The sequence below is a fragment of the Acomys russatus genome, chromosome 1, assembly GCF_903995435.1.
Source record: "Acomys russatus chromosome 1, mAcoRus1.1, whole genome shotgun sequence".
NCBI lineage: Eukaryota > Metazoa > Chordata > Mammalia > Rodentia > Muridae > Acomys > Acomys russatus.
The window spans coordinates 87,606,274-87,616,772 of NC_067137.1; the positions used below are offsets into that span (position 1 = coordinate 87,606,274).

At 46.4% G+C, this 10,499-nt stretch overlaps 1 pseudogene; it reads right to left on the bottom strand.

The window, feature by feature from the left end:
• Positions 1-931: 931 nt before the first annotated feature.
• Positions 932-8,306, bottom strand: LOC127190642 (tubulin-specific chaperone A-like; annotated as a pseudogene).
• Positions 8,307-10,499: the final 2,193 nt, after the last annotated feature.

Below are 10,499 nucleotides of genomic sequence, written 5' to 3' on the forward strand. Positions count from 1 at the left end.
TGCTGCACAGAAGTCTCAGCTGGCCTGAAGTCTTTTTATTCCCATCCTGCACCATAGCCTAACTTGGTGGGGCAGAATTTAGTGAAATTTCAGTCTTAATTCCTTTACAGATTTCCATAAAAGAGTGAGAGAGCGAGAGTGAGAGAGAGAGAGAGAGAGAGAGAGAGAGAGAGAGAGAGAGAGAGAGAGAGAGAGAGAGAGAGAGTGAGAACACTAAACCAGCTGATGAACCATAGTCGCCTCTGTCCAGCTCCGCAGTTCCTGAAGGGGACTGCACTTCAGCACAGCAGACTGGTGGTGCTCTCTCTCCCAGTCACACATGGTGACAAGCAGCAACAAATTGATATTGATGTCGCCTCCCTTCATGCCTTGTTGTAATAGCCAAGGCTCCGTTTGTGTCAGATGATGTGAGCCTTCCACTCCACACCTGCTCTGGGATTTTGTTGCTGCCACCTTAACTGATGGCTTCTGTTTAAAAGGAGAAGGCGAGCTGAGCTCAAGCGTTCATCTCTCTGCTTCTGGCCTGTGGGCTCAATGTGGCTGCGTAGTCGTCTCATCTCATGTCCCTGGCACAGTGTCTCCCCCACTGTCAGGGACCGTGTCCTTTTTAAACCATAAGCCAAAAGAAACCCCTCATCAAGCTGCTCTTGTCAGGTATTTGATCAATGGGGGTGTGGGAACCAATGCGTTGGGCCGGACTCCGGACGCCTGTGATCTGATTCTTTTTTTTTTTTTTTTTAAAGTATGAAATAAACAATTTTATTAGATGAACTCATTTATTTGACACATTAAGTTATGCAAAGAAAAATATATGCAACTGCTTAAAAAGAACCACGTTTTCACATTACTAAACACAGCAACGGTCAAAAATAAACGAATTGTAGAGTGGACCCCAGGATTTAATGCATAAAACACCCCGTACAGAAAACATTCAGGCTTCTAGCTTCACTGAATCCAGCACTCCACGTGCTTCTTTATGCTCTCCGGCTTCTTTCAAGTCCTTTCCACTTTCTAATATCTGCTGAGGCTCAGTCTACGCAGCCTCCAGCCGCTGTTGGCAATCTGGGATCATCCTCCGGGACTCTTGCAGGATCTCTGCCTGCTTCTTAGTGGCATAGTTTTCACCATCTTCAACCTCCATTTTTTTTTCCAATCTTTTCTTCTTGCTGCTTTGCTTCTTTTTCATACATCACTGTTTTTTGACCAATCACTTCACTGCGCCAGTCTTGATCTTGATCTGTCTCACGCGAGGGTCGGCCGTGGTCCCTCTGTGATCTGATTCTTAAATGACGAGAGGTTTGCTTTGCATTTTGGCCCTTGTCTCTGGGCTTCCAGTGCCTGTATGCTGACCGGCAACATGAAGTCGGGTGAAAAATGTTCCGCCCACAGTGTCGTGTCAGTGCTCACCCCATTTCAGACTTGGGACTGTTTGGGATTTCATATTTGGGGACTACGGATGCTCATCCACTGTCCACCGTGAGGCTAGGCTGCAGCATCGTGAGAAGCAGCTGGGTCTTCTTAAGGCATCATCTCCCATCTAACCTCTATTACAGGTCTTAGTGGCCCGTGGCTTGGAATTCCTTATGCAAAAGGTATCGCTTTGGTTTAGATAAACTCTTGTGCTCTGGCATTTTACAGCGCAGCTGTTTCCTCTGTAATCTTCTACTTCCTTTGTTCCCTCCGAGGTCTAGCAGACCTTTGCCACCTGGACAGGACCCTCTTAGACAGCTTTCAGACCACATCAAGAGATTTTAATTTCCTCCCAGCTTTGTTAGCATTTCACATTGTTACAGGTCAAAACACAAGGTTATTTACGAGGAACTAAGAAATGTCACTAATGTGAGTTGGGAGCCTTGGAGGGGGGGGTCCCTCGGGGGGGTCCCTCCCAGCAGTTAGAGCAATGTGCTGTGCCCCTCCTCCTGGGGAGATTAGCCCAGGGCTGACTCCTTTAAGCTGCCTTCTACCCCTGCTGGGACACACCAGTGAATGTTAGATTTGGTGAGGGGACTTCACCAATGGCTGCTATGAGTCAAAGAAACTTCTGAATGATATCAGATCTATTTCCTAGTGATAAGAATTACTAGTTCAAAAGTCATTCACTCTTTTGTGGCTTCTGTCTGTCCCCTTTGATTCTTTTACTCCTTCAGGGGCCACTGTGAAGACAGTAATAGGAGTGACATGAAGGAGCTGTTGACAGGTGCTTTTTCTTTCCTTAGTCACCTTTTAACACCATAAATGTAGCAAGGATGGAGCAGGAGGAGGCAGTGATGAGAAGGGGCTTCGTGAGTTCTCAGGGAAACGGGTGCAGTCCTCAGAAATGGAGCTCTGTGGAACATCCCCTTAGTTTGGCTTCTGGGGCACTGCCTTATATGAATTTTCTCATTTATTCTCTTAAACACACGTAAATGCCTTTAGGCTCAGTCCCAGACCCTTTCTTTCTTTCTTTTTAAAATATATTTTATTAATTTATTCATATTACATCTCAATGGTTATCCCATCCTTTGTATCCTCCCATTCCTCCCTCCCTCCCATTTTCCCCTGAGGGGATCCTCCTCCCCCTGTATATGCCCATAGGGTATCAAGTCTCAGCCATTCCCCCAGCTATAATGCCTCCTATAGGCCACCTGCCACCACCACCCCTGCCCCCCCCCCCGCCCCGCCTCCATTCCAGCTCTGACTTCTCCTCAGAGCTGTAGAAAGTGTATCCACTCACTCAGTTGATCTGTTCAATTGCCAGTTGCATTGGATAGCGTTACTGAAATGTCTGAAAAATGCTCAGTTTGAAAAAGAGAAAAATGTGCCCAGCATTGGTGGCGCACACCTTTAGTCCCAGTACTTGAGAGGCAGAGGCAGACAGATTGATGAGTTCAAGGCCAGCCTGGTCTGCAAAGCTCAAGAGAGCCAAGGCTACACACACACACACACACACACACACAGTGTGGTATACCTATGTACATGCTCATCTGTGCATACACAGAAGTGTGTATAGTTACACACACCTATGTGTGTGCAAATGTGTGCAGAGGCTAGAGGTAGACGTCAGATGTCTATTTTCTTGACTGATCTCCACTTTGCTTTTTGAGACAGGGTCTCTCACTGAAGCCAGAGCTCACTATTGGCTAGACCAGCTGGCAGCGAGCTCCAGGGATCTGCCTGTCTCCGAACATCCCCTGCATTGGGGTTCCAGGTATGTGCCACCCTGGTGCAGGGATCTGAATTTAGGTCCCGGTGCATAGCAAGCGCTCTACCCACTGAGCTATCTCCTCAGGCCCCAGAAAGGTTTGGGCATGCTCAGGTGACTCCATTGCTTTGGAGCCTATGGCAAAGCAGCATCTCATGGCCAGACTCTACAGAGTAGCCTTTCCATACCATGGTGGCTGGGAAGCAAAGAGGTAGTGCTGGGGTCTCTAAATGCCTTTTGAGAGTATCTCCCATCACCTGAATTCTCCCCTACAGACCTCGCCTTTTAGAGGTCCAAGCACATCCCACCAGCGCTATGAACTGGGGAGCAAATCTCAGAACAAAAGACTCAAAAGAATCACCAGCTTTAGAAGTCAAAACCAGGAATGCCCATCTCCATGCTAAGCCTGTCTCCTCTACTGTTATGGCCCTTTCTCTCTGTGCTCTCAGCCCCCCCGCCACCCGCAGCACCTACAGCCAGCTTATCCATGGGGAGCTACACTCCAACATCATTTCCTGCCAGAACCCCTGCAGTGGCTCCTCACCAAAGTCTCTTCTCGCCTGCTCCTCCTTTTATTCCACCTGCTCTGCAGGAGGAGTCAGCAAGCGTGAGCTTTAAAACGAGAACTGGCTTATATTCCTGCCTCACTTAAAACCTGTGGGGGCTTCCTGCAGCGTTTATGAGCTTTTTAATTGGCGCATAATATTGGTTTATGGGGTACAGTATGCTAATTCGATACATGAAGACAATGTGCGATGACTAGGATTTCCACCACCTCAACCACTGACCACTTTCCCATACTAGGAAACTTCAGAGTCATTTAGTTTTCGGTGGTAGGCTCACAGGAACCAAAGTGGTGAGCCTGCCTTGACACTAGCCCATCCTTTCTCACCCCTGCCTTTCTCCTGCTCACCTTTGGCCTCTCTTCGGTTCGGTGTCTAGGTCTGCACTCTGGGAAGTCCCCTCTGCCTGGACTCCTTTCCTCTCAGGCTTCTTCCAGCACCTGCCTCAGCCGCTTCCTACGTCAGGCTGAGCCTCAGCATGGGTGCTTCCCTTGCCTTCCAATTCATGTGTCTTCCTGGATGCTGTTCTTCTCTTCAGAGCCCTTCTAGGGGCTAATTATTATATTATTTCAATTAAATGCAAAAAAATACATATTGTTTATGCTTTGTGAGTACTAAAAACTGTCGTTTAAAAGCCAGCACTGCCCTTAAACCTGGGAAGGCATAGCCTTGCCTTCTCGCCTGGGCCTTGGATGCCTGGCTTCAACCTCTTTCTAGCTACGGCCCTTCTAATAGGGTGAAGAGTCCATAGGCACTACAGCTCCCATCCCAGCCTGAGCAGACAGATTTAGCAAATAAAAATACTTGATGCATAGTTTAACCTGAATGGCAGATAGACAACCACTCATTTCTTTTTTTTTTTTCCAAAATTTATTTATTTAATTTGTATATAGTATTCTGTCTGCATGTAACACCTTTATGCCAGAAGAGAAAACCTGATCTCATTATAAATAGTTGTGAGCCACCATGTGGTTGCTGGGAACTGAACTCAGGACCTTTGGGAAAACAACCAAGTGCTCTTACCCTCTGAGCCAACTCTCTAGCCCCCAACCACTCATTTCTTAAGTATGCCCCATTCAATATTTGGGAGAGATTTAGGTTTTAAAAAATGGTTGGGTAATTTGGAATTCAAGTTTAGCCTGGTGTTCTGGATTTTATTTGGCAGCTCCAAGTCCTTTTTTTTTTTTTTTTTTTTTTTTAAATAGATCAGATGTTAGCAAAATATAGCCTGAAAACTAAAACTAAACTGTTTTGTGCAGAGGGCTGTATTGCGATGGAGCCACATTCCTGTCTGTATTGTCATCAGCCACTTTATGCTACAGTGGCAAAGTTGAATAGTGGCCAGAGACTATATTGTACACACAGTGGTTACTATCTGAACCTTTACAGCAAGATTGAACCAACCACACAGTGCGTCTCTGGTGCATCCCAAGTCCCTGCATGAACAACCCAGAGTGTCCAGAAATCCCAGGGGCCTTTCGACATTTTAAGAGTGTCCCAAGGCCAATGGTACAAAATAGGGTTGAGAATGGAAGCTTGAACTCATAGCCTTCCAGGGTGAGAAGGGCTGGAGGGGGAGGCCGGATCCTACCTTTTCTGCTCTCCCCACAAGAGTCTGAGTACGCTAAATCCGCACCTGCCATTTCCTTCCACTGGGAAGACCTGTTTTTCAAGGAAACATATCCTATTGACCTTTGTATTAGCCTGATTTAATGTTTAAATAATTAATCATATGGTAGACTAGACAGGTCCCTTCTTGTACTCTTGACTTGGCCCCACAAATCCTTAAATGTCACATCTGCTTTAATCAAGATGAAAAGACACCATCACTAGTGCCACCTGGTGGTGAGATCTACTACCAGCATTCCAAGGGAGGGTGCTCAGGAGCGTTCTATGGCTAGGGCATAGTGTTGTGTGGAACATTGGTGGATACTAAATGATATTCTGATAGTTATCTCCCCAAATTAGTCATTTATGTGTGGCCCATCCAAATACTTGCTTGTGTTGTTAATATGCTTCACAGTTTGTAAAGTGTCTTCTTGTATATACCAAAACATGGCCTCCACCGAGAATGGGGCCTCTTACAGCAGCACGCCACAGTCTGCCGAGCAAGTCAGCGCTCCTGTCATATTACAGCTATCCTGCTCCATTAACCAAAACACAAGCTAAGCAAAAATCGATTTCCCTCACCATGAAGAGAACAGAGGTTACATTTCAGCAGACTGGACCCTTGGTGCTAGCCTTGTCTCGGAGTGCCCAGGCCAAAATAAAGGAGAGGTTTCTGTGAACTCTCCTTCAAGTCCTGAGACCCATGACCATTTCTTCTCTGCCTCAGCAGGGAGTGTTTAACCTCCAAGTTGAGGCTGACATTTGTGTCATTCCTCAAAAACTCTTGAAGCTTGACTCTCTGCTCATCAGGCAGAGTCCATAGGGGATGCCAGAGTGCAGTCAGGGGCCCGAGGTGCTTGTCAGAGCCAACATCTTGTGAAAACAGCTGTCTCGCAGCAAGCCAGTGGGTGAGCTGGGGAGTTCACCACAATCTGTTGACACACTGACGGACTTCACGGTACAGTTGGAAATACTTGGAAGGAGCTCAAGGAATGAGACAAGGGACTGGAAGCAGCACGTTTGCTAAATTATACTTCCCTTTAAAGTTCAATATATGCTTCTGAAGGATTCCACTGATGGGGGGTTTTGTGTGGCTTTGATGAAAAACAGTTCTATGCTTCTGGCCAGGGAAAACCAACATTACTACACAAGAGCCCTTTCCAGCTCTTTGTGTGAGATAAGATTTGTGAGAAAACAAGCTTGCCTTACCTTTGTTTGCAGACTTCTGGGATGTGCAGTGAACCCAGCAAAGGAAGGGGGCAGATTTATCACATCTGGGCTGGATTTCTGAGTTCTAGGCACATATTCTGTTTTTAAGGGAATTACTTAGCAAATATTAAGAGCCCTATCTATGTCTCAGATGCCACACTCAGAAATGAGCAAATACAACTTGATGATGGTCATGTGTCATGCAGTGATGACACATACCCCAGGGGGCCAGGAAAGGACTCAGGGACCTACTAAGTCTAAGTTTCCCAGACTGGGAGGCAACCTCAGGAGAAAGCAGCATGTTATTCTCATGGTGGCCAATAGGAGGCAGTGCTGTGTTTTTCTGGGGACTTGATAGGATACACTCTGGGTGGGAAGGTTCATAAAGTTAAAACTCCCCAGGTATACTATTACCCTTTGACATGTTACTGCACATTTCTTTACCTTCTATTCATTATCATTTTTCCCTCTCCAGGGCATATGCACCATGAGCGATGATCTTGCCTGGTTTGTCTCTGCTGTATCCAAAGTGCACACGTGCACTAGTGCTGGCCATACCAGTCTCTCTCCCTCTCTCTCTCTCTCTCTCTCTCTCTCTCTCTCTCTCTCTCTCTCTTTCTCTCTCTGTCTTGACTTCTCCCCTTCCCCTCCCCGCCTCTCTCTCTTTCTGCGTGTGTGTGTACTCACACACGTGTGCACGCATGTATACATGTGAATGCACGCATGCAAATGCACACTGGTGTGTGTACAAAGAAGTCTATTCTACTCTTTTAACATGGGCATTCAGCAACATAGGCAACCACAGGAGACTCACTTTGTTGGTTGACAATTTTGTGTAATCCAGGCAAAGTCCTCCTGATGCCAACATAAACTGTGAATGCCGGAAAGCCAAGGCCAAGGCCGATAAGGAGGGAAGAGTGGGTCAAACCCTGAAGCCTCATTGAGTAGTTGTAGGAAATTAGAAGGCCCAGTGGTAACATGACAGACTCACTTCAGTGAGGTCAATGCTGACACTATGAGCTGCTGTCTATGGCTTCTAGAGGACTGGAGTTCAAAGGTCCTGAAGTTCCTCCCATGCCTTGGACATACCAGATAGCCTACTGAGCCCATCCATGGCTGCCTGTGTCTGAGCGACCTGGGAGGCCACACACTCTTGCAGGTATGCTTGTGTTGACTGCAGGGGAAGCTTCTGCTCCTACCTGCTACAGTTATCCTGTCTTTTACCTTTAGCACGAGCCTCACGCCCATGTCCTCCCAGGCTCCCCTAGAGGTATCGCTTTGTTACTTAGAGTCTTAACCAATCTAGGAAAAGAAAAGCCAGGTAGATTACGCCATACGATTCTGTAGAGCATGCTGGGCATTGGATGTGCTGAGATCTTGATGTCTGTGACTTTTCAATGAGACTTCAGAGAAGTGTGGAGTAAGATCCTGAAACAAAAGTCTTCAAGGGGCACACGGTAGGTATGGCTTGTGTCGGTGCATGCCTCCTGGGGCCGGTACCGTAGGATCAAAGGTCACAGTTTCAAATTTGAAGTGCTTTGGCTTCAGTGTGATGTTAGAATGATTTCCAGGCCTTTCTCCTCCACTTTACATAATTAAAAGCCACTTATATCTATCAGCTGTCCTGCTTTGGCCAGGACAAGGAGGATCCCAGGTTAGCTTCAAAACTGGGAAAGTCCTGGGCAAACAAGCATGAACTTACTGGTGTTGCCAGGCACCGTTTGTCTTTCCTCTCCTTTGGCCATATCGATTATTTGCTGTCTCTTTCTGTCCTGGCACCTCTCCCCCCCCCCCTTCTCTTGCATTCGGATTTTCATGTCTGATCACAGTCTCAGACACCACCCTTGGACACCATATGGGATATGGATTGCTGAAGGAAAAGCATCTCTGGGCAGCTTGGTTACTGCTGAGGATCTTGCAACTAAATTACTTTGGGCCCCATCAAACCCACTGCCAGCTTCGATGAGCCCTGGAAAGTGAGGTGAAGCAGGGGCAGGGAACAGTGTCTTTGTTTGAGGTACTTAAGCCCAGGCCATCATTCAGGCTGTCAGGGCTCCTGCAGAAACAGACTGTTAACTGATGCATAAGCATGGGCAAGCAAAAGAGGCCCCCACGGAGGATGCTTAGCTTCTGCCTGCTGTAACTGATGGGCTAGCAGGAACCACGTGCTGACTAAGCAAATTAATGAAACAACAGCAGGCATGTCTACGCAGATAAATCTCCTCACTGAGCTCTGAGCATAAGCAAGCACTTAGACAAGCCATTCAAGACGAGAGCCACCAGACAACACTGCTAGCTTCTTCCCTGAAGGCTGTACCCTGGAGGGCCTGAAACCTCTTTTAGCCTTACATCCTACCTTTCAAGCAAGACAGAGTAAATGGCTGTCACCTAATTGCATCTGACGTTGCCGTTGATGAGCAAGAGGGGGAGTGTTGGTCGGACCCAGTGATCTGCATAACTGCAAGTTTGTCTGCCAAGTCTGGGTCTGGAAGAGGCAGTTCCATCCATGGCCCTGCCGTGACTCCTTGAGGAGAGTAAGAAAGTGGAACTGGGGCAGGTTGGGAGGGAAGGTCTTCATTAGTAAATTACTCACACTGAGAAAGCCCACGGTTGCAGTCATGCCTGATGCCACGAGTGAGTCACCTCTGGAAGGCCTTTCCCCTCTATTTCTGGCTTTCATTCATGAATGAAAAGGAAACTACGTTTTTATTATTAATTAGGGGTTTGCTGTAGCTCCTGGTTGAATCTATTCCTTTTCATACACATGCATTGGTCAGTTTTTTTTTATTCCTATAGCATAATAATCTAGGCAGATGTATTAGCTACTGTTCCATGCTATGTTAAAACACCATGGCCAAAGGAACTTATGAAAGAAAGACCTAGTCTGGGTTATGGTTCTAAGGGAGAGTTCATTACGGTGGGGGAGGTGCAGCAGCAGGTGGCTGAAACAAGAAGCTCAGCAATCACATCTTCAACCACAAGCAGGAAGCAGAGTGAGAGCAAACTGGAAGTGGGGCAAGGCTGTAAGCTCTTGACACGCCTCCAGTGAGGCACTTCCTCCACCCAGGCTGTACCTCCTAAAAGTTCCATAACTTCCCTAAACAGTGGTGCCAACCAGGACCAAGTAGTCAAATATCTGTGCCTCTGGAGGTCATTTCTCTTTTAAAGCACCACAGCAAGCTTTTTCATAAAGAACACAGGGTTATTTAGCACACAGTTCTAGATGTTCACCATCTAAGATCAGGCGTTTCCCATCAGTTTGGTCTCTGTCAAGGACCTAATTTGATATGTCACAATGTTGGGGACATGTGTAGGAGGGAGAGAGCTTGACATAGGAATCTAGAGAAACTAGGGTATCACAGTATATTTCTAGGCTGTCTCAATAACCTATGCTCCTCTCACAGCTTTTTATCTTAAAGGTCTGATGCTACAGCAATCCACCAAATCAAGGACCTAACTCTAAAGTATGAACCACGGGAGAACAAACTATATTGAATCCATAGCTCTATATCCATATCTACATCCGTAACTATACTTGTCTGTCTGTCTGTCTGTCTGTCTGTCTGTCTGTCTCTCTCTCTCTCTCTCTCTCTCTATCTATCTATCTATCTATCTACTTACCTACCTACCATTTATTTGTCCACATCTATCCACTCATCCACCCATCCACCCATCCATCCATCCATCCATCCATCCATCTATGCTATCTATCCATCCTTTCCTGTCTGTTTATCTATCTCTATCTAACTTCTATCTCTATTATCTATCATCTATCTATCTATCTATCTATCTATCTATCTATCTATCTACCATCTATCTTCTATTCATTTATTTACCAGCACAGTTCAGTGATGACATTTATATAGAAGAAATAGTACTTTGAAATGAGATAGAGACTGTTGTAATCAGTGTGAAGAGACACCATGACCAGAGCAACT